The 23,087-nt window shown below is 38.3% G+C and overlaps 1 pseudogene; it reads left to right on the forward strand.

Annotated features, from left to right (window-relative positions):
- The first annotated feature begins 6,316 nt into the window (after positions 1-6,316).
- Positions 6,317-6,805, forward strand: LOC143687234 (peptidyl-prolyl cis-trans isomerase A pseudogene; annotated as a pseudogene).
- The last annotated feature ends 16,282 nt before the right edge of the window (positions 6,806-23,087 follow it).

The following is a 23,087-nucleotide window of genomic DNA, read 5'->3' on the forward strand; positions in this document are numbered from 1 at the left end:
GAATGACCGTTCACATCAGTGGGACCATACAGTATTTGTCCTTTAGTTTTTGGCTGGATTCACTCAGCATAATATTCTCTAGGTCCATCCATGTTATTACATGGTTCATAAGTTTATCTTGTCTTAAAGCTGCATAATATTCCATCGTATGTATATACCACAGTTTCTTTAGCCACTCTTCTGTTGATGGAGATTTTGGCTGTTTCCATCTCTTTGCAATTGTAAATAATGCTGCTATAAACATTGGTGTGCAAATGTCCGTTTGTGTCTTTGCCCTTAAGTCCTTTGAGTAGATACCTAGCAATGGTATTGCTGGGTCGTATGGCAATTCTATATTCAGCTTTTTGAGGAACCGCCAAACTGCCTTCCACAGTGGTTGCACCCTTTGACATTCCCACCAACAGTGGATAAGTGTGCCTCTTTCTCCGCATCCTCTCCAGCACTTGTCATTTTCTGTTTTGTTGATAATGGCCATTCTGGTGGGTGTGAGATGATATCTCATTGTGGTTTTGATTTGCATTTCTCTAATGGCCAGGGACATTGAGCATCTCTTCATGTGCCTCTTGGCCATCCGTATTTCCTCTTCTGAGAGGTGTCTGTTCAAGTCTTTTTCCCATTTTGTAATTGGGTTGGCTGTCTTTTTGTTGTTGAGATGAACAATCTCTTTATAAATTCTGGATACTAGACCTTTATCTGATATATCATTTCCAAATATTGTCTCCCATTGTGAAGGCTGTCTTTCTACTTTCTTGATGAAGTTCTTTGATGCACAAAAGTGTTTAATTTTGAGGAGTTCCCATTTATTTATTTCCTTCTTCAGTGCTCTTGCTTTAGGTTTAAGGTCCATAAAACCGCCTCCAGTTGTAAGATCCATAAGATATCTCCCAACATTTTCCTCTAACTGTTTTATGGTCTTAGACCTAATGTTTAGATCTTTGATCCATTTTGAGTTAACTTTTGTATAGGGTGTGAGAGATGGGTCTTCTTTCATTCTTTTGCATATGGATATCCAGTTCTCTAGGCACCATTTATTGAAGAGACTGCTCTGTCCCAGGTGAGTTGGCTTGACTGCCTTATCAAAGATCAAATGTCCATAGATGAGAGGGTCTATATCTGAGCACTCTATTCGATTCCATTGGTCGATATATCTATCTTTATGCCAATACCATGCTGTTTTGACCACTGTGGCTTGATAATATGCCTTAAAGTCAGGCAGCGCAAGACCTCCAGCTTCGTTTTTTTTTCCTCAAGATGTTTTTAGCAATTCGGGGCACCCTGCCCTTCCAGATAAATTTGCTTATTGGTTTTTCTATTTCTGAAAAATAAGTTGTTGGGATTTTGATTGGTATTGCATTGAATCTGTAAATCAATTTAGGTAGGATTGACATCTTGACTATATTTAGTCTTCCAATCCATGAACACGGTATGCCCTTCCATCTATTTAGGTCTTCTGTGATTTCTTTTAGCAGTTTTTTGTAGTTTTCTTTATATAGGTTTTTTGTCTCTTTAGTTAAATTTATTCCTAGGTATTTTATTCTTTTAGTTGCAATTGTAAATGGGATTCGTTTCTTGATTTCCCCCTCAGCTTGTTCATTACTAGTGTATAGAAATGCTACAGATTTTTGAATGTTGATCTTGTAACCTGCTACTTTGCTGTACTCCTTTATTAGCTCTAGTAGTTTTGTTGTGGATTTTTCCGGGTTTTCGACGTATAGTATCATATCGTCTGCAAACAGTGATAGTTTTACTTCTTCCTTTCCAATTTTGATGCCTTGTATTTCTTTTTCTTGTCTAATTGCTCTGGCTAGAACCTCCAACACAATGTTGAATAATAGTGGTGATAGTGGACATCCTTGTCTTGTTCCTGATCTTAGGGGGAAAGTTTTCAATTTTTCCCCATTGAGGATGATATTAGCTGTGGGTTTTTCATATATTCCCTCTATCATTTTAAGGAAGTTCCCTTGTATTCCTATCTTTTGAAGTGTTTTCAACAGGAAAGGATGTTGAATCTTGTCGAATGCCTTCTCTGCATCAATTGAGATGATCATGTGATTTTTCTGCTTTGATTTGTTGATATGGTGTATTACATTAATTGATTTTCTTATGTTGAACCATCCTTGCATACCTGGGATGAATCCTACTTGGTCATGATGTATAATTCTTTTAATGTGTTGTTGGATACGATTTGCTAGAATTTTATTGAGGATTTTTGCATCTGTATTCATTAGAGAGATTGGTCTGTAGTTTTCTTTTTTTGTAATATCTTTGCCTGGTTTTGGTATGAGGGTGATGTTGGCTTCATAGAATGAATTAGGTAGTTTTCCCTCCACTTCGATTTTTTTGAAGAGTTTGAAGAGAATTGGTACTAATTCTTTCTGGAACGTTTGGTAGAATTCACATGTGAAGCCATCTGGTCCTGGACTTTTCTTTTTAGGAAGCTTTTGAATGACTAATTCAATTTCTTTACTTGTGATTGGTTTGTTGAGGTCATCTATGTCTTCTTGAGTCAAAGTTGGTTGTTCATGTCTTTCCAGGAACCCGTCCATTTCCTCTAAATTGTTGTATTTATTAGCGTAAAGTTGTTCATAGTATCCTGTTATTACCTCCTTTATTTCTGTGAGGTCAGTAGTTATGTCTCCTCTTCCATTTCTGATCTTATTTATTTGCATCCTCTCTCTTCTTCTTTTTGTCAATCTTGCTAAGGGCCCATCAATCTTATTGATTTTCTCATAGAACCAACTTCTGGCCTTATTGATTTTCTCTATTGTTTTCATGTTTTCAATTTCATTTATTTGTGCTCTGATCTTTGTTATTTCTTTCCTTTTGCTTGCTTTGGGGTTAGCTTGCTGTTCTTTCTCCAGTTCTTCCAAATGGATAGTTAATTCCTGAATTTTTGCCTTTTCTTCTTTTCTGATATAGGCATTTAGAGCAATAAATTTCCCTCTTAGCACTGCCTTTGCTGCGTCCCATAAGTTTTGATATGTTGTGTTTTCATTTTCATTCGCCTCGAGGTATTTGCTAATTTCTCTTGCAATTTCTTCTTTGACCCAGTCGTTGTTTAGGAGTGTGTTGTTGAGCCTCCACGTATTTGTGAATTTTCTGGCACTCTGCCTATTATTGATTTCCAACATCATTCCTTTATGGTCCGAGAAAGTGTTGTGTAAGATTTCAATCTTTTTAAGTTTGTTAAGACTTGCTTTGTGACCCAGCATATGGTCTATCTTTGAGAATGATCCATGAGCACTTGAGAAAAAGGTGTATCCTGCTGTTGTGGGATGTAATGTCCTATAAATGTCTATTAAGTCTAGTTCATTTATAGTAATATTCAGATTCTCTATTTCTTTGTTGATCCTCTGTCTAGATGTTCTGTCCCTTGATGAGAGTGGTGAGTTGAAGTCTCCAACTATTATGGTATATGAGTCTATTTCCCTTTTCAGTGTTTGCAGTATATTCCTCACGTATTTTGGGGCATTCTGATTCGGTGCGTAAATATTTATGATTGTTATGTCTTCTTGTTTAATTGTTCCTTTTATTAGTATATAGTGTCCTTCTTTGTCTCTTTTAACTGTTTTACATTTGAAGTCTAATTTGTTGGATATTAGTATAGCCACTCCTGCTCTTTTCTGGTTGTTATTTGCATGAAATATCTTTTCCCAACCTTTCACTTTCAACCTATGTTTATCTTTGGGTCTAAGATGTGTTTCCTGTAGACAGCATATCGAAGGATCCTGTTTTTTAATCCATTCTGCCAATCTATGTCTTTTGATTGGGGAATTCAGTCCATTGACATTTAGTGTTATTACTGTTTGGATAATATTTTCCTCTAACATTTTGCCTTTTGTATTATATATATCATATCTGATTTTCCTTCTTTCTACACTCTTTTCCATATCTCTCTCTTCTGTCTTTTTGTATCTGACTCTAGTGCTCCCTTTAGTATTTCTTGCAGAGCTGGTCTCTTGGTCACAAATTCTTTCAGTGACTTTTTGTCTGAGAATGTTTTAATTTCTCCCTCATTTTTGAAGGATAATTTTGCTGGATATAGGAGTCTTGGTTGGCAGTTTTTCTCTTTTAGTATTTTAAATATATCATCCCACTGTCTTCTAGCTTCCATGGTTTCTGCTGAGAAATCTACACAAAGTCTTATTGGGTTTCCCTTGTATGTAATGGATTGTTTTTCTCTTGCTGCTTTCAAGATCTTCTCTTTCTCTTTGACCTCTGACATTCTAACTAGTAAGTGTCTTGGAGAACGCCTATTTGGGTCTAATCTCTTTGGGGTGCGCTGCACTTCTTGGATCTGTAATTTTAGGTCTTTCATAAGAGTTGGGAAATTTTCAGTGATAATTTCTTCCATTAGTTTTTCTCCTCCTTTTCCCTTCTCTTCTCCTTCTGGGACACCCACAACACGTATATTTGTGCGGTTCATATTGTCCTTGAGTTCCCTGATACCCTGTTCAAATTTTTCCATTCTTTTCCCTATAGTTTCTGTTTCTTTTTGGAATTCAGATGTTCCATCCTCCAAATCACTAATTCTATCTTCTGTCTCTTTAAATCTATCATTGTAGCTATCCATTATTTTTTCTATGTTTGCTACTTTATCCTTCACTTCCATAAGTTCTGCGATTTGTTTTTTCAGTTTTTCTATTTCTTCTTTATGTTCAGCCCATGTCCTCTTCATGTCCTCCCTCAATTTATCGATTTCATTTTTGAAGAGGTTTTCCATTTCTGTTCGTATATTCAGCATTAGTTGTCTCAGCTCTTGTGTCTCATTTGAGCTATTGGTTTGTTCCTTTGACTGAGCCATATTCTCAATCTTTTGAGCGTGGACAGTTATCTTCTGCTGCTGGCGTCTGGGCATTTATTCAGATTTCTCTTGGTGTTGGACCCAGCAAGGTTGTAATATTTTTCTGTGAAATCTCTGGGTTCTGTTTTTCTTATCCTGCCCAGTAGGTGGCGCTCGTGGCACACGTTTGTCTGCGGGTCCCACCAGTAAAAGGTGCTGTGGGACCTTAAACTTTGGAAAACTCTCACCGTCCTGGGGGTTCGCTAGCCGAAGCGGCTTGAGCCGGCCGGGGTCCGAACGCAGGGAGGGTTGCTGGTCGCCGCAGCCAGGGAAAGAGCCCGTCCGAATTTCCTAGTCAGCCCTGGGCAACAAGCGTGGCGGGAGGGCGCCAGCGGCAGCAGCCCGCCCGGGAGAGTGCACGTTCCCCAGGAGTCACGGGTTTGGAAGGGGCCTCCCCCACCCGTCACCGTTCTCCGCGGCCTGGGGGTTTCCGATCCAATTCTCTCAGTTGGTCCGGGGGCTGCGCGTGGTGTGGGCGCCAGTCGCCTTGGTTTCAGGGGACCACCTCTCCAATTCTCCCAGCCGGCCCGGGAAGGGGGAAGGGAGTAACTCCGGCCGCTTGCCACCCCGCCCGGTAAGGCCCGCGCGCCTCGGCGATCTCACCCGAGCTGCTTCTCTCAGCCAGCCAGCCGTTCCAGGATGGGGTACGCTGTCTTTTTTATCTCTGTTGTGGCTTTGGGCGCTTTCTGTATCGTTTCTACTCCCCTAGTAGGTGTCCTGGAGAAGAAACTAAGATCCGCGCGTCTTACTAAGCCGCCATCTTCCAGGAAGTCCCAACATTAAATATTTTTTATAATCAGATTTGTGAATGCTAAATATTCAGTGTTGGTGAAAAAAAGTTGGGAAAGTCTTTACGGAAATATAAATTGGCCACAGCTTTTTAGAAGACAATTTGGCAGTGTCTATTAAATTTTAGGTGCATGCATATTTTGACCCAGCAATTTCACTTTTAAGTATCTATCCAACAGGAATACTTTCTCAATTATGATACGATGAATATACAACTACATTTATAGCAGCATTATCTGTAATAATGAAAAATTGTAAACAATCTAAATGCCTATTAGTAAGGGAAAGGAAAATTAAACCCATACTATATGAAATGATATTGCAGTTTGAAAAAAATATGACATATATATACTGATAATGAAAGTGTGCTAAGATAAAAGAGAAAAATTGAACTTGTATGTAAGTATGTAATCCTTTATTTTTGTTTATAATTCTATATATGCATGTAAATGCCTAGGAAAAGGGTTAGAAAAAATGCACACCAAAATGTTATGGGTGATTACTTCTGGAGAGGAGAGTAGGGTTGGGGAAAAGGGACTTTCACTTCTTACTCAACTATTTTGTTGAAAATTTTTGCAAGAAAAATGTACTAGTGTCTACTTGTGCAATCTTATTACAATTTTTAAAAAATGAAAATCAGCTTGCAGAGATGACACTTGCCACCCCAGTCCCCTGTCTGTAGCCATGGTCAGCCCCACCATGTTCTTCGACATCGCTGTTGATGCTAAGCCCGTGGGCCTTTTCTCCTTCAAGCTGTTTGCAGACAAAATTTCAAAGACAGAGAAAATTTTCATGCTCTGAGCACTGGGGAAAAGGGATTTGGTTACAAGGAATCTTGCTTTCAGAGAATTATGTGTTTATGTGCCAGAGTGGTGACTTCACATGCCATAATGGCACTGGTGGCAAGTCCATCTATGGGGAGAAGTCTGATGATGAGAACTTCATCCTGAAGCACGTGGGTCCTGGCATCTTGTCCATGGCCAGTGCTGGACCCAACACAAATGGTTCCCAGTTTTTCATCTGCACTGCTAAGATTGAGTGGTTAGATGGCAAGCATGAGGTCTTTGGCAAGGTAAAAGAGGGCATGAATACTGTGGAAGCCATGAGCTCTTTGGGTCCAGGAATGGCAAGACCAGCAAGAAGATCACCATTGCCATCTGTGGACAAATCTAACAAATTTGATTTCTGTTTTGTCTTAAGCACCAGACCACTCCCTCTGTAGCTCAGGAGAGCACCCCACCACCACCACATCACCACCACCACCACCTGCCCCACCTCACCCCACCCCCAGATGCTTTCAGTATCCTATCATCGTTGTGCTCTCACTGCAGTTCTTTGGGTTCTACATTATCTTTCCCTTCCAAGTCTAGCTGGATTGCAGAATTAAGTTAATAAGTGTCAAATAAAAATTCAAACAACCAAAAAAAAAGAAAGAAAAGAAAAGAAAATCATTCCAGCAGCAAAGTAGAGGGAAGATTAAAGAGAAATAAGATCAGAGAGAGTGAGGCCAGTGAGGATGATGCTGTCATCATACAAGCAAGAAGGGCTGGGAGCCCAGAGTGGGCAGTGGCACTGGGAATAAAGAAGACATGGATTCAAGAGATGTGGAGGTAGAATTGGTAATTGTTGAGATGTGGGCATGATGAGTGAACAGTGTGAAGAAATATGTAAGCTAATGGGTCAACTTAGATGGTAGGTGCCATTGACTGAGCTGGAGAGCCTGGGAAGGGAAGTAGTTTTGAGGAAAATATGAATTCAACTTTAAACATATTTGGGAGGGATGCTGTGGAGCACTTAAGTGGAGATGTTCCTTGGACAGTGGGCTGGAGCTATAGACACAAGTCATCAGTATATAAGTGATATATGAAGCTATTGGTCTGAGCAAAATCCCCTAGGAATTGCACACAGAGAAAAATAAAAATTCAAGCAGACAGCCTGAGAAAAATGCTGAATTTTCAGGAGTGACCAGAGGAAGAGGAAGCTGGGAAGGAGACTGAGAAGGAATGACCAAAGAGATGGGAGAAAAACTAAGAAGGAGGGGAGACATAAATGAAGAGAGTTTGGAGAAGGCAGAAATGGTCAAAAGAGGCTCAATCACCAAAAGGAAAAATAAGACCCAGACAGTGTGGAGGTCATTACCAAGGGGCAAGATTGGCTTCAGCGAAAGGGAGGGGCAGGCACCAGACCACAGAGGCTTACGTGGGAAGTGGGTTGTAAAGGATGACAGCAAATGGAAACTTCTTTCAAGAAGCATGGCAATTTTATCATCTCCAAATTTTCTATAGAAAACATGTATTAATTTTATAGATGAGAACAAAATATCTTATAAGGAAATATATATAAATAAAAATTTTTAAATGTTTGTGAAAGAAACAATATAGAGAAAGGGAGGCATAAGATAAGAGGAAGATATTTTTTAATAGGCAAGGAAATAATCGTATTTACAGGCCATGGGAAGAGAAACAGTGAAGTGCAAGAGAAAGGAGGAAGACTACTGATTGAACAGGGTCCCCAAGTAAAAGGAAAGGATAGACTCCAAGTCAACAGGAACAGGGTATCATCTTTGCCACTGAAACAGAAGAAAAGGAGAGAGAACAAGGACAGATTGATGTGTGTCTCTTGGGAATGGAGGACTTTCAGGGGGTTTTGCCTGATAACCTCTATTTGCCAAGTGAGGCAAAGACAAGCCACCTGAGAATCAAGAGGGAGGTGACAGAGAACAGGGTTGAGGAATGAAGGGATCATTTTTAAGTAGCTACTGAAAATAGTAAACACACTAAAAAATTTCTAGGCAGGCCATTTATAGCAGTAGCATGCAAACCTTTTGATTCTATAATACATTTTATATTACAGCCCATATGCACACACACATAAATATATCACAAAAGATCCAGGAAACAATACTCACACTTACTCTCTGAAATGAAGTTTTCCTACTCTATTCTATTCAACCTAAATTTTTTCTAAACATTAAATTGAGTTCACAATCCATCAATCGGCTGTGATTCAAAGTTTGAAAAACACTGATGGAGAGCTTTTAACTTTAGTTGCATATATTTTTTTATTTCCTTGCCCTACTTACCTGATATGGGAGCAGAGAGGTCAAGGATGGTGTAATAAAAGGATAAGATTCTAGGATAATGACCACAGAAATATAGAGATGGACACTAGATCAGATGAGAAGGCAGAGAAGTTAAATGAGAAAAAAATGGAGAGGCCAAAGAACTGGAGGTCTCAGTGTAACTAAAGAATTAGTGTAATGGGAATAAGAGAGCAAGATCCCTGAGAACTAGTTCTTAGCTTTAGTGTCAGAGGTAGAGCAGTGGTTCTGAGTGATGACAAGGTTCAGATGTGACCCTGAGATTCTGGATGTTCTGGATGATTCGTCAAAGGCAGATTGCAAGGCCTGAGAAATCAGAAACAGGAGACCACCATAAAAGCAATTGTAAAAATCTAGGCATATTGTGAGTATAGATGGTGAGAAAATTAAAAGCTCAAGATAACACGAGAAATGTTTATTTTGCCCAATAAAACTTCCTCCAATGAAGGAAATGTTCTATCTCTGCCCTGCCCAATTCAGTAGCCACTAACCACATATGGCTATTGAACATTTGAGTGATGGCTAACATAACAGAGTAAATGAAACTTTTATCGTATAAACTTTGTTTAATTTAAATTTAAATAGCCACATGTGCCTAATGGTAACCATATCGGGCAGCACAGTTTTCTAAGTGAAGAACTATGGAAGACATGTAATCAATAAAAAAGTACCACAATGTGATGAGTCTAAAGCACTGGGAGACCATTTATTTTGATGGAACAAGACAATTTAGCCTGTTTATTTTAGTTAGCAGAATGTTACCCAAGCATAAATGACCTTTAGAGATCAAGAATCACTGTTCTGTAGAGAATGTAAGACGTGAGGGCAAGAGATGTAGAAATACAATTTACCCATGTAAGCAGGTGCATGAACCAACGATTGCATAGATTCCCCAGATCAGCGAAAGCAATAGTAAACCAATAGTGCTTTGTATGACTAGATACTTCGGGGACTTGTAAATTAATGACGTAGGAGAAAGGTTGAGGGGCATTGAAGGATTTCATAGAAGAATTTAAGAAGAAATTTGAAAACACTTCAACAACTTCCATAAAGATTTCTTTGCATGTTTATAGCTCTTGCTGTTAAATTTTTCCACTCATTCCCATATGGTTTATGTTTCTTCCTTTAACTCTAAGAAACTCAATTATCATTGAAAAGCTATCACAGGCTTTGAATCAAACATTCCCTTGGCCTGAACTAAGCCAAAACTCTCCAGGCAACTACTTCCCAGGTCTAAAAATCTCAACTATAATGAAACATCAAACAAATTGCATTCTCCAGGCAGAATTTCTTCAGGCCATAGAGAGACTGGCTGCACTTTGTCAATTATACTTGTGGGGAAACTCAGATGGACCCATTAAAACCTAAAGCTTTACCATTCTATCCAGACCACCAATTTTGATGGGACCTGCGGCATCTTCCAGGCCAAGTGAAAGGTGTTTGTGTTATGGCAAGATTCCAGATTTTATGGACTTAGACAGCTAAAGGAGAGATTTCCTCCATTAGGTTTTTTAAAAATTGGCTTTAAGCAAAATGCCACCTGTGGACATGTACTCCAACCTCTCCTTCCCCCTATTCTTCCTTGCCCAAAGCCTACTTCCCACATCTCTGGTGTCATAAAACATTCCCACAAAGGCAGCCCTTATGAGAAATTGATCTTATTCACATCTTAGAATCCTAACTTTAATCAAACCAGGCTTCTTTGATAGCAGTGCTATTTGTCGTCCCTGTCATTCTCCTGCTCCATCTCACAGTTCCAGTCTGTTGAGTGTGTGATCAGACGAAGAAAGCAATCCTTGGAATATCTACACCAACCAGAATAGAATTCACAAAAGGTCACTTACAAAATTTATACTAATTTTCAGCCTGCTATGCCTTGACATTTACTAGAAACATGCCATTTAAGAAAGCAACCTCACCTGAAATCACAGGTACAACCACAGAATCTAAAATTACTTCATTCCCTAGGCATCTTTCAATGCCCCTAGAGCCCAAGTTTGTCCCTTCCCTTTTCTGGTACTAGCTCTCTGGATTTTGCTTCTTACCTCCTTACTCATTTGCAGATAAGGATATTGTCCCAACAAACTCCCTTTTCATCCTCACTCAAGGAAAAGGAGGAGACACGAGAGGTAAAGGAAACAGCAAACCCTGTTCCAAAGCTGTCAGATGCTACGAGATGCGTACTACAGATATGCCCCAGGCCCCACAAACAGTCTAAACATATCCAGGGGAAAAGTTTAAAAATTCTAGGCCTGGGGGAAGAAAGCAATCCTTGGAATATTGCACAGGAAATAAATATTGGCAATGTGTGAACAGCATAATAATAGTAACTAATATTTATTGAGAACTTCCTCTGGGCCAGCTACTGCTACATATAACTTTAATTTTACTGTAGCTCTATAAATAGTCCTGGTTTCTGGTAGGACAAATCTCCTTCCTTAGAATCATGACTGTTTGGGGGACATGGCTTTTCCACATAAATTGTACAATCAGTTTTTCACGTTATATCTGGGGTGACGGGGTATGCTGAAGTTCTCTGTATGAGGTTTGTATTGTTTTCATAACTGTCCTATAAGTTTGAAATTATGGGACAAAAAAAAATTTCCTTCACAATTCAAGGCCATGGCACCAAAGTACACTGGTAATCATTGGGTTCCTCACCATCATGCACTCCCAGTAATTTTTTTAAAAACACCAGTTTCACTTAATAACATGCTTAGCAAAGCAGAAAAAAATATATTAATTTTATTAAATCTCAACCTCTGAGTAATGTGTTTTGAATAATCTCTGTGACCACATGGGAAGTACACATAAAGTACTTCTGCTCAATACCAAAATATGATGGTTGTCTCAATGAAAAACATTTGTGTGACTGTCTGAGTTGTAGATTGAACTAACTGTTTTTTCCAGGGAACACCATTGCACTGGGGTGATAGGACACCCCCAAAATTCATGTCCATCCGAACCTCTGATGTGATCTTATTTGGAAATAAGGTCTTTGCTGATGCAATTGGCTAAAATAAGATGGAAGTGGGCCCCAATCCAGTGTGAGTGGGGAAGTTAAAAGAAGAGACGAATTTGGACAGAGGGACAGAGAGATGCAGTGGGAAGACGGCCATGTGAAGATGGAGGAAAAGACTGGGTTTACGCTGCTTTACAAACCCAGGAATACCTGAGGTTGCCAGAAGTTGGAAGAGGCAAGGAAGGATTCTTCCCTACAGCCTTCGGGAAATGAGGCTAGGAGTCTGAAATGATAATTTTCATTTTCAGACTCCTAGCCTCTAGAACCATGAGGGGATAAATTTCTGTTTGAAGCCATCCCAGGTGCAGTTATTTGTTACAGCAGCCCTAGGAAACTGATACAACCTCCTCTACTTGAAAGAACGACTGACAAATGAACTATGGCTAGTCAGACTTGAGTATTCATCAGACATTTCCTCAAAACTGAGAAATAAAGTGGACCTGCCACTCCAAGGAAGACAACTAAGGGAATTTGTTACCAATGATCAAATTTGCATTTTCAAGAAAAATGTAAATTTTAGAAAACTTGTATTTACCACTCTGAGCTTGACAGCCTCTCAATACTTTGACTTTTCTGATGACATCAGTGGTGATGCTAATGAATGTTATTTTTGTGTCAACATTTGGAAGATCCTCATATGAACGAATATTTTCTGATCATCAATCTGTGATGTTACAAAATCAGGCAGAGCAGAAAGACCAAGAAGAAGATAGGCAAACGGATTCTAATGTAATAATTAAAATAATTTCATATTGCAACTAACCTATTAAGAACTACCACTTGATAAGTTTGGAAGTAGTATCAAGAATAGTAGCCACCATTATCTGAAAAAGCTATTAAAATACTACTCCCTTTTCAAGTTACATATCTGAAGCCATGGTTTTTTCATACATTTCAACAAAACAACATATAGCAACAGAGTGAGAGGAGGAGCAGAAACAAGAATCCTGCTGTCTTCTATTAAGCTAGGTGATAAAGAGATTTTCAAAAATGTAAAACAATCTCACTAAAATGTTTGTTTGGGAAATTTGTTATTTTTTCATTAAAATAGGTTATTTATGTTAACATCAAATAGGTTTATTAATTTTTATTAATTAAATAACTATTTTGTATTTCTGTTTTAATTTCTCATACAGTAAATATTGATAAATATAACCCACATTTACAAAAGCTCTTTGAGGTCCTATATTGTGGGCCTGTTGGTGGTAAACTCTCTATCATATTCTCGACCGCCTTGTCTTTCTGTGCTGAGTTCTGGGTAATTTCTTTCAATCTGTCTATCAACAGCTCTGTCTTTAATTGTTTTCTCTGCTGTTTAACCATCCATTAATTTTATTTAATTGCAATAATTATATTTTTCCATTTTGAAGGTTCTATTTGGTTCCTTTTCAAATCTTCCTACTTACTTCAGGTAGTCTTTTATTGGCTTCTCATTTCTGTGAGATACCAAGTTATTTCTTTAAAAATTTCATTCATAATCACTTGATATTGTATATCTGATTATTCAAAAATCTGAATTCATCAGGGGTCTAAATTCTTTATTATTTCTGCTCTCTCTTTTCATGGTGGATTGCTCCTCTGTCTTTTTGTTGATCTTTGATTGTGGACTTATATTTGATTGATCGTATTCTGTGGGAATCCTGAGGGCCAAACTGAGGTTGCTTTCCTCTAAAGCAGGTTTTCTCTTACTTCAGCTGCAAAGTGTATGGTGCCAGACCTGGAGCTACCTTAGCCCTTTTCCAGGGTCTGAACTTTACATGAGAGCCTCAGGTTCAATTCGCTCACCATGCATTGAGCCAAAGCTTAGTCTTCTGACACTATTTGCTTGCTGCTCACTATATCTCCTAATCATATTTCAACAAAGAATTTTTTTTGCACCTTTGGACATTTCCTTTCTTTCCTATGAAGCCAGCTCTGCATTTGAAATTAGCATGTAACTCAAGCACACATCATAATGTAATTAAAACACTATTTTTGCCTTCCACTTTTACATTAGGCTTTATTTAATACAGTACTTCCACTTTTCCATTAAGTTTTATTTAATGGAGGTACTGTTTCCCTGCCCATAGGTGAAAATCAGTCTTGATTCAAAAATTAGAATGTCCAATTCTGTATACTAATTATCAATCTGGGCTTGACCTACCAATAAATTTCCTTGTCCAGTTTGGTCCTGCTTCAAGCTGAAAGTCTACAATGATTTTGAAAGCAGGGCTGATTGCTTCCCTAATTCACCACCTTGCACTTCCCATACATCCTCCCCTCCCCAACTAATGTTTTGATGCCCTCAGGATCAAAGCAGGATGAGGGCAAAGAGGAAAAGGACAGAACATTTCTTCTTTGAACTGATATCCTCATGACCTGCAGGTTCCTTTCACCTTAATCCTGCAATTTCTAGGCCCAGTTGAGTGCATTTCTAATATAAGTGGCCATTTATGATTCCTCCCCCAGTGGTATATACCAGCCTCTATCTTCTGAAAACTTCTCACTCCTTCTAGATGGCAGGATCTAAGAGAAGCCATGCTAACTCTCTCTCTCCCAAGTGCCCTCATCTAGTCCCTTGGCCCAACAAACTCAAGGGCAGTTTCTCCCCATGCCAGCCATGAGTGGTTAACTAGCCCTTTTCTTGACCTCTAGATTTCCCAGATCAGAGTCAAGCCCCAGTCCACGCACACCAAAGATCTCCAAAGTATATCATGGAGCCTTCCCCACCAGGTTTGGGATGAACAAGGAATTAACTCCTCATGTGTGGGAAAACAGTGAGACTTATAGCCCAGTCTCATCTGAAGATATCCCTTCACTTATTCCTTTTCCTCTCTCCAGGCCCTTACCCCTTTCCACATCCCTGATTTACTAAGTCACGAATCTAGTTCTCTGAATTTTCATACTCTCTTTGTATCTATCATAGTGGTTTTTCAGTCAAAATTCAGGAGGAGGAATCTCAGTCCTAAGATCCTCTTACTTATCCAAAAGAATGTTTTATCCGGGCTCTACAGGAGTATTTAGATGCCATACAGGAGGGAACAGAAGTCTGTTCTAATAAGCTTAATGTGAATCAACTAATTTAAATGTATGATAAAATGCCTTAGAAATTAAAATAAAGCTGTAGCATTTAGTAATATGCTGATGGCTCTGAATTGTGAAGTGTCATGTACTCCCTCCCATAAATAAACACCATTTCTGGAATATCCTTATGAAGTATACTATAGGGATGGCCCTTGCTTCTTCATTATGCCTTGTGCCTCATGTGCCATGCTGCATGCGGATGGCTGAGCTCACTTTTACCTCATTTGGATGCACATGAGGCCATTTATTCCTCCAGATACACATTGCATAATTATTTTCCGCTCTAGTAAATGAATAACTTAATTAGCACCTTAATTTGATTTTAAAAGCTGAAAAATATAAGTAGTGGTGCATTCCTTTTTGAAAAAAGTATCGTAGTAATCATGCTTATGTATGGTTCTTAAATATAGAAACTGTACAAAAAGAAAAACAGAAAAAGAAAAAAACATCTACTAAAAGCTATTTTTTTACAATTAAGAGAGTTTTTCTTGTTTACATTAGAGGAAAAATAATACAAAAGTAACTGAACACATGCCAGAATAATTAGCAGCTCTTGGCTCATTTAAATTATGTGCACATTGCCATTTTAATGCATTTTTTAAACAACCACTTGCAAATTTATTTTATTCTTGGAAGAAAATTAACAGCTTTTCCACAAGGTTTTGCTTTTAAAACTAGATTTGTTTCCTATTTTCTTGGAAAACATGTATCTTCCTGGTTTTATAGACCCACTTTTAGGAATAATTTAAAAATAATAATAATAGTACTTTAGATTCATGTGACATTTCTGTGTGAAAACTGGAGGCATTCTTTCATGTAAGATAATTCTTCTGTAAGAATGTCATGTTGTCCCTTCATGTTCACTATACAAAGTGTTGGTTCTAAGGATCATCTAATACTGAGAGGATTAAACCTATGATTTTCTTTTTCACAGGAAAATACCTAAGTGGCTTCCTAAAAATAAATTCAGGGCATGAATTCTATGCATTTTCTGCTAAATTTAAAATCCCTGATGATTAGTCACAAAGCAGTGATTAGCAAGAAGGGCATTTATAAGCATGTTTTGGATCCTAGAAGATAAAAATAAGGAGCAAAGAAAGGAAATGGCCACTTTTCTTTTTGAAGATATAAACTGCAGAAAATTCAGTCATCAAGCCAGGGTACCACTGACCCAAAAGCTTTAGCCCAGAACAATAAAAACCTTATCATTAAAATATTACAACATACACAGCTCAGATAAGTATTATGTATGCCTCACTTAGGCTTCAGAGTATATGGAAAACATAAGCATGACCTGTTCACTGTTATCCAGTGTCCAATCTGCTCAGGACCCCACTGGGTGCTACATGAGGATGCAATGATAATTAAGACACGGTCCAAGCCCTCCTGAGGCTTCCAATCTAGTAAGAGATATGGCTGGTGCAAAAGTAACTATTATATCAAGACATAGAGTTAGAAATTCCCTAAGATAAAATCTGACAAAGTGCTGAGGAAATTCAGAGAAGAAACCTATCACTTCCACAAGGAGGGAAGGAGCAAAGCAAGTACCACCTTCAACCATTTGGCCAATTAAAGCTATGTAAGTCTAAGGAATCTCAAGAAGGGCCCTTTCAGGCTAAAGGGAACATTTGTCACACACAGTCGCTGGGTAGGAATACAATCCCCACTTCATTCACACAACCTCTGTTTGCATAAACTATACAAAAATAAAGTAACAAGGGTATACCTATTACAAAAATGTCTGTAAGCAACAGAGAATGGGACAAAGTTAGAAAATATGACCAGTGTACCCAAAAAGACAAAAGCAGAAACTCTGGTAGAGTAAATTAGACTCCATATGAGCTTTTACCTTGGGCATTTTTAGCTCTAGAACCAAGTCTTCAATATTTTAGAAGGTGTGATCTGCCCCTCCAGATTTGGACATCTAGTGTTAGGGAACCGTCATGTGGGGGAGGAGTTCGCATGCTCATGTGATATTCTAACATTTCTATGCATCCCTCTGATTCTGAGAATGAGGAACAGCGAGCACATAAGTCGAGACCAAGTAAATGTGCTGTTACTAATGCCCCAAAAGACGGAAGTTTTCCACCTCCCATTAGTATCTCCATTTCCATTTTTGCTTTGAATGAAAAAAAGATTAATCATAATAGTGCCAGCAGTCTTTATTTTTGAGGCGTAGTCCCTTCATTTGGTGATCTACAATTTTAAGAGTCAGGATATATCACCTATGTTCTTGAAATTATTCACTTGTCATTTTCAAGATATATGTGCAGTATTGATGTTTTCATTATTTGATTGCATTTTGACCAGAACATAACACATGTAAAATATCCTCCTTAAAATTAATAATTTGTACAAAAATATAAAGACCTGATTAAGTATTTTTAAAATAGCTCTTCCAGCACATGTGGTTACTAGTTTGTGAGCTGATTTAGTTTGACATGCAAAAATTAATCCACATTCTATCTTTGATCCATGCATGTTATTTCATTGATTTCAGCAGAATCAGTCTTCTCGGGTCAAGGGTAGAATCACTTCATAATTATCTTTACCCGTCCAGTTGCTATATTTATTACAAAAGCTACTTCATTTCCATACTGACATTTTGAAACACAAGAGTGCATACATTATATTCTATTGAATTTGTTCCTTCCATATGCAGAGTATGAATCTATCATGACATTTTTCATACACAAAAACCAGAACAAAGATTTATCTGAATCAATGACAGTGAACACTCCTGAATATTTCAGAGGGAGATACAAGTTTATATTCCTTTCTTTAGTATATAATCTGGAGTGGAAATAAAAACTCCTGATTCTCCCTTCTGTTATTACCAAGCAGCACCAATACTGATCACCCTTCTGTATTTTTATCCTATTCCTTCATGACAGCTAGTTTTAAGCTTTTATGGACTTCTCTCTAATCCCTTTCCAGAATTCACTCCACCACTTCCCTTAGCAGTACCCTCTATCCATAGGCCAACAATATGACATGGAACCTAATTAGATGCTCAGCCACTGAAAGCAGCACTTCTACTTCCAAAACCAGAAGAACAGGCGATGAAACAACCAAGAACAAGAAAATTAAACCAGTTCACAGAGCTCTTTTCTAATAAGTCATCAGTTAAAATGCTCAAACCCATAGCAAGACAAATTGGGCAGGATATCAGAGAATCTTTTTTTTTATTTTTCTTTAGAAAAGCAATATAAATTCTGGTATTGCTTTTTTTTTTTTTTTAATGTATTCATGAAAAAGAGCCCAGGGCCATGCCTAGAGGAATAACAAGTGTTTTAGATTTCTTTTTGCCACTGAAACCCACCATGAGCCATAGTTGATCTGCAAAGTAGATACCTATTTTAGCACCAATTGACACTCTTACTAAACTAGTGACACCATGAATAAAGTCTTTGGGAGCCGTAGACACTGAAATGAGGTCATGTCATCTTTTTTTTTTTCTATTAAAAGAATTTAATTCCTTCTACCAAAAAACCCTCAAAATGGATCGTGGACTTAAATGTAAAATACGAAACTATAAAACTTTTAGGAAAACAAAAAACAGAATCTCTAGGATCTAGGACTAGGCAAAAAGTTCTCTGACTTGACACAATAAAAAAAAATGATCCAAAAAGGGAAAACCAATATATTGTAACTTATCAAATTAAAAACTTTGCACTGTGAAAGACCATGTGAAGAGAATAAAGGGACTGGGAGAAAACATTTGCAAACCATATATCTGACAAAGGACTAGCATCCAGAAAACATAAAGACCTCTTAAAACTCAACAGTAAAAACCAAACAGTCCATCAGAAAATGGGCAAAAGACATAAACAGATATTTCAAGAGGATATACAGGTGGCAAATAAGCATATTAAAGGATGTTCAACATCATTAGCCATCGAGGAAATGCAAATTAAAACCAACCACAATGAGATATCACTTCATCTATCAAAATGTCTAAAATGGAGGGCAGGCCACGGTGGCTCAGCAGGTAAGAGTGCCTGCCTGCCATGCCCAAGGACTCGGGTTCGATTCCCGGTGCCTGCCCATGTAAAAAAAAAAAAATGTCTAAAATGAAAAATGGTGACCATCAAATGCTGGCGAGGATACAAAGAAAATAGACCACTCATGCATTGCTGGTGGGGATGTAAAATGGTGTGGTCACTCTGGAAAACTCTGGTAGTATGGTAGGTAGAATTATGGCCTCACAATGATATCTATGCCCTAATCTCCAGAACCTGTAAATGTGTTTCCTTTAATGACAAAAGGGATTTTGCCAGAGATTAAATTAAGGATGCTGAGATGGAGAGAGTATCCTGGAATATCTGGATGTGCCCAGTATAATCACAAGAGTCCCTTTTAAGAGGGAGGCAGGAGGTCAGAGAGAAGAGAAGATGCTAAAAAGCTGTCTTTGAAGATGGAGGAAGAAGTCACAAACAGCTCTAGAAGCTAGAAAAGTGAAGGAAAGATTCTCCCCTGGAGCATCCAAAAGGAACCAGCCCTGCTGACTCCTTGATTTTCACTTTGCAAGGTTCTTTTTAGACTTTTAACCTCCAGGATTGCAAGGGAATAAATTTGTGTTGTCTTAAGTTGCTGTGCTTGCAGTAGCAATGGGAAAGTCATAAAGGAAATTTCTTACAAAACTAAACATGCAAATTACAGTATGACCCAACAGTTGCACTCTTTGGCATTTATTCCAGAGAAATGAACATTTATATTCACAAAAAACCGGTACATAGATGTTCAATGCACTTTTCTTCTTAACAGACAAAAACTGGAAGTTGCCCAGATGTACTTGGACAGGTGATTACCTTTCATACCACAGAATACTACTCGGCAATAAAATTGACTCAACCATTGACACACGCAACAACTTGGATGAATCTCAAGGGAATTATGCTGAGTGAAAAGCCAATCTCAAATGATTATATACTGTATGATTCCATTATATAACATTTTTTAAGGACAAAGTTATAAAAATGGAAAACAAATTAGTAGTTGTCAGGGTTAGGGAGAGAAGGGAGGGTAGGAAGGTAGGAGTTGGGGATGGTTGAAAAGGGATCCATGCAATAATGGAATTGATCATTGTGTTGACTGTACTGATGGATACAGGAACCTACACATGTGATAAAATTATTAAGAACCAAATATACACACACAGACACACAAAAGTGCATGCAAATAAAATTAGGGAAATCTGAATAAGATAGACAGATTGCATCAAGGTCAATATCTTATTTGTGATATTGTATTATAGTTTGCAAGATGCTACCATTGAGGGAAACTGGAGAAAGGGTACATGCTTTTATTTTTTCCATATATATTTCTAAATGCTCTACTCTTCTAAATCCTTCATCTCTACTACATCTAGTAGAATAGTAGTTGAGGCTTCAGGCTTTATAATCAGATGATCTGGATCAAATTCAAATTCAAACTTTATCATTATGATCTATGTGTCCATAAACCCTCCATGGCTCGAGTCCCTCCATTAAGAAATGCAGTGTGTCCTAGTTTCCTAGTACTGCTCTAACAAAGCACCACAAGTTTGGTGGCTTAAAACAACAGAAATTTATGACTCACAGTTCCAGAGGCTAGAAGTCTGACATCAAAGTGTCAGCAGGTCTACGCTTCCTCTGAAGTCTGTAGGTTCTGCCAGTGGTTTGTCAGAAATCCATTGTGTTCCTTGGCTTGTGGCATGACACAATCTATGCCTTCATTACATGGCTGACTTTTCTTTCTGTCTATTTCTGTCTATTCAAATTTCCTCTTTTTATAAGGACATTAATCATATTGTATTAGGGCCCACTCTAATCCATTCTGGCCTCATCTTAACTACCAACATCTTCAAAAATGCTATATCTGAACAGCATCACATTCCCAAGACCAGGTGTTAGGACTTGAACATGTCTTTTGGAGGGCGGACACAATTCAACCCAAGTTGGTGAAAAAATAATACCTACCTAAAAGGGTCATCGTGATAATAAAATGAGTTAATGTACACATATAAAGACTTGACACCAAGTCTTATACAGAATAATCACTCAAAAATATTATTTACTATTAAATTGCATGCCATTATTCATGTTGTCTCTTCACCACTAGAGCATACACTGTGATTGCAAATGGGCAGGATCCACAAATCTCCAAAAGTGGAGAAACTGTAGGGTGCCAACCATATCATGACAAGGGGGGCATCCACCCATCTGATAGCATGATTGGAACCCCTTGTTACTAGTCAAGTGGCCAGTTGCTGAAAAGCTCCTTGATCCTCCCTAGTAAGAAGCCACTTTACCCTCTCCTTTCCTTTCTTGATGACCATTCCTTACACTCCTATGATACAACCCAACATCTTCGGTTACATTGAATTCAAGCAGCCCCCAAGTAAATAACTGGTTGTGTTCTCACATCTCATTTATTACTTGGTTGGTTGTAACTTAGAAGAGATCATTTAAGTTTTTTATGATAGAAGAGGCAAAAGGATTTGACTTTGAGGGTAGAAATTAAAAGGAGTGGATTATTTTGTATTCTAATTAATTATGTGAGCAGGCTCAATGGCTTTCATGTTTACTGAGGTTTGAGGCAGTGTCCTAATATTTTCTTTGATGCATCTGACAGTACATTTGATGACACTTTACACCCAGATTTTCTGTGTTCTTTGTCCCTATCAATGGCTCCTCCCTATGGACCAAACAAACTCCACTCTCTTCTTCATCTCCTGTGTCAGCAGCCTTCTTTCACAACTTCTCATGTGTCAATGGATTTTCCAGGACTATCCCAACAAAATTCCTGATAGCAAACATGCGCTATTCTAACTTTAAGATCTATCCTCAGCCTCCAGTTCAGCCTTTAACAGTGAGGATGACTCAGTGTGACCCAAAACTACCTCCAGAAAAGTATCTCAGAATGTACTATAGTGTCTTTAGCATCAACCTTGTCTGCTAATGGAGGTAGCTTCCATACATTCTACAATTTATTGCTCCTACTACATGAAGTAATTATTTAGTCATTACTGCTATAACGTGCAAATTCCTCTAACTGCAGAGGAAGACAATACTATCTCTATATTATAACTGGGGAAACTGAGTCCTGAAACTTGGGATTATTTCCTCCAGTGCCACAATCTCAAATTTCCTTTCAAATCTCCGAATTTCCTTCCTTTCAGAGAGAATTCTACTCACAAGAGCAGTGGGCCATATCTAGGAAGCTGGACGACACAGAAGGCCAAATCCCTGAATAGACTTCAGACTGTAGTGCAGTTGGCAGGGGCAGGTTCTCACGGGCATTTCTTTTCTCCCCTTGACCTTCACCCAGTGCTATCCATTCTCCTCTCCTGTGCTTTCAGCAGACAGTTGCTTACACTGTGAGCAACTCTCTCAGGTCCACAGAAAAAAAACCTGAGAGAAATTAAACTGGGACAAAAAGAATTCAGTCTGCAAGTTCATCCTCATTCAATTAAAAGTTTAATGTCCAAATCACCACTTTGGGCAATGGTCTCAAAAAACAGCAGCCTGGAGAGATGTGTAGCTCTGTTCCAGCCTCTAACTAACATGTGCTTTAGGAGACTAAATCAGGCTCTCAAAAGAACAGGAATGAATCAACTGCTTAGGCCACACTTAATATTCTCTAAGCTGCCCAAATCCCAAAAAACAACTAGGCCTAGCCTCTGTGATGTGTATCTATGAGGCAAGAGGATAGAGCATACTATATAGCTATTGCATGTTTTAAATTAGCATATTTTTTCAAAGAATACAACATTTACTGATGAAAGAGTAAATGTGGCACTCTTAAGAGACTGTGACTGTGTCATAATGATCTGTGCCAACATTTAACCAATTTATTCTTCACCACTGAATATTTCCCCCATCCATTCCAAGACATTCATTATCAGTTACAGTTTCATTTTGCAGTTTAATGCAAAACACTGTACTGAAATGACATCAGCTCTCATACATTCTCATGATCAGATGAAAATTCCAGGGTGTGAGACGCTGTTCTCTGTATATAGAGAAACTCTCATGATAGTACATTTGTGTTTACTTTTTTTTTCAAGGGCATGAGGTAACTGAGAATATTCATACATTAAATCAAAGCCTAAAGTATGGCAGGAGTGGAGACTCCAAAATCCTGCCATGTATTGTATCACAACACTGACATCTGTTGGCTACCAGGGTACTGAATCCTCCTTGTCTGATCTGATCCCACCTTCCTATGCAGCTGAAGAACACCTGCTTCTAAACCAAATCATTTACTGGCTCCGAACCATTTGAGGT

The sequence above is a fragment of the Tamandua tetradactyla genome, chromosome 1, assembly GCF_023851605.1.
Source record: "Tamandua tetradactyla isolate mTamTet1 chromosome 1, mTamTet1.pri, whole genome shotgun sequence".
Classification (NCBI taxonomy): domain Eukaryota; kingdom Metazoa; phylum Chordata; class Mammalia; order Pilosa; family Myrmecophagidae; genus Tamandua; species Tamandua tetradactyla.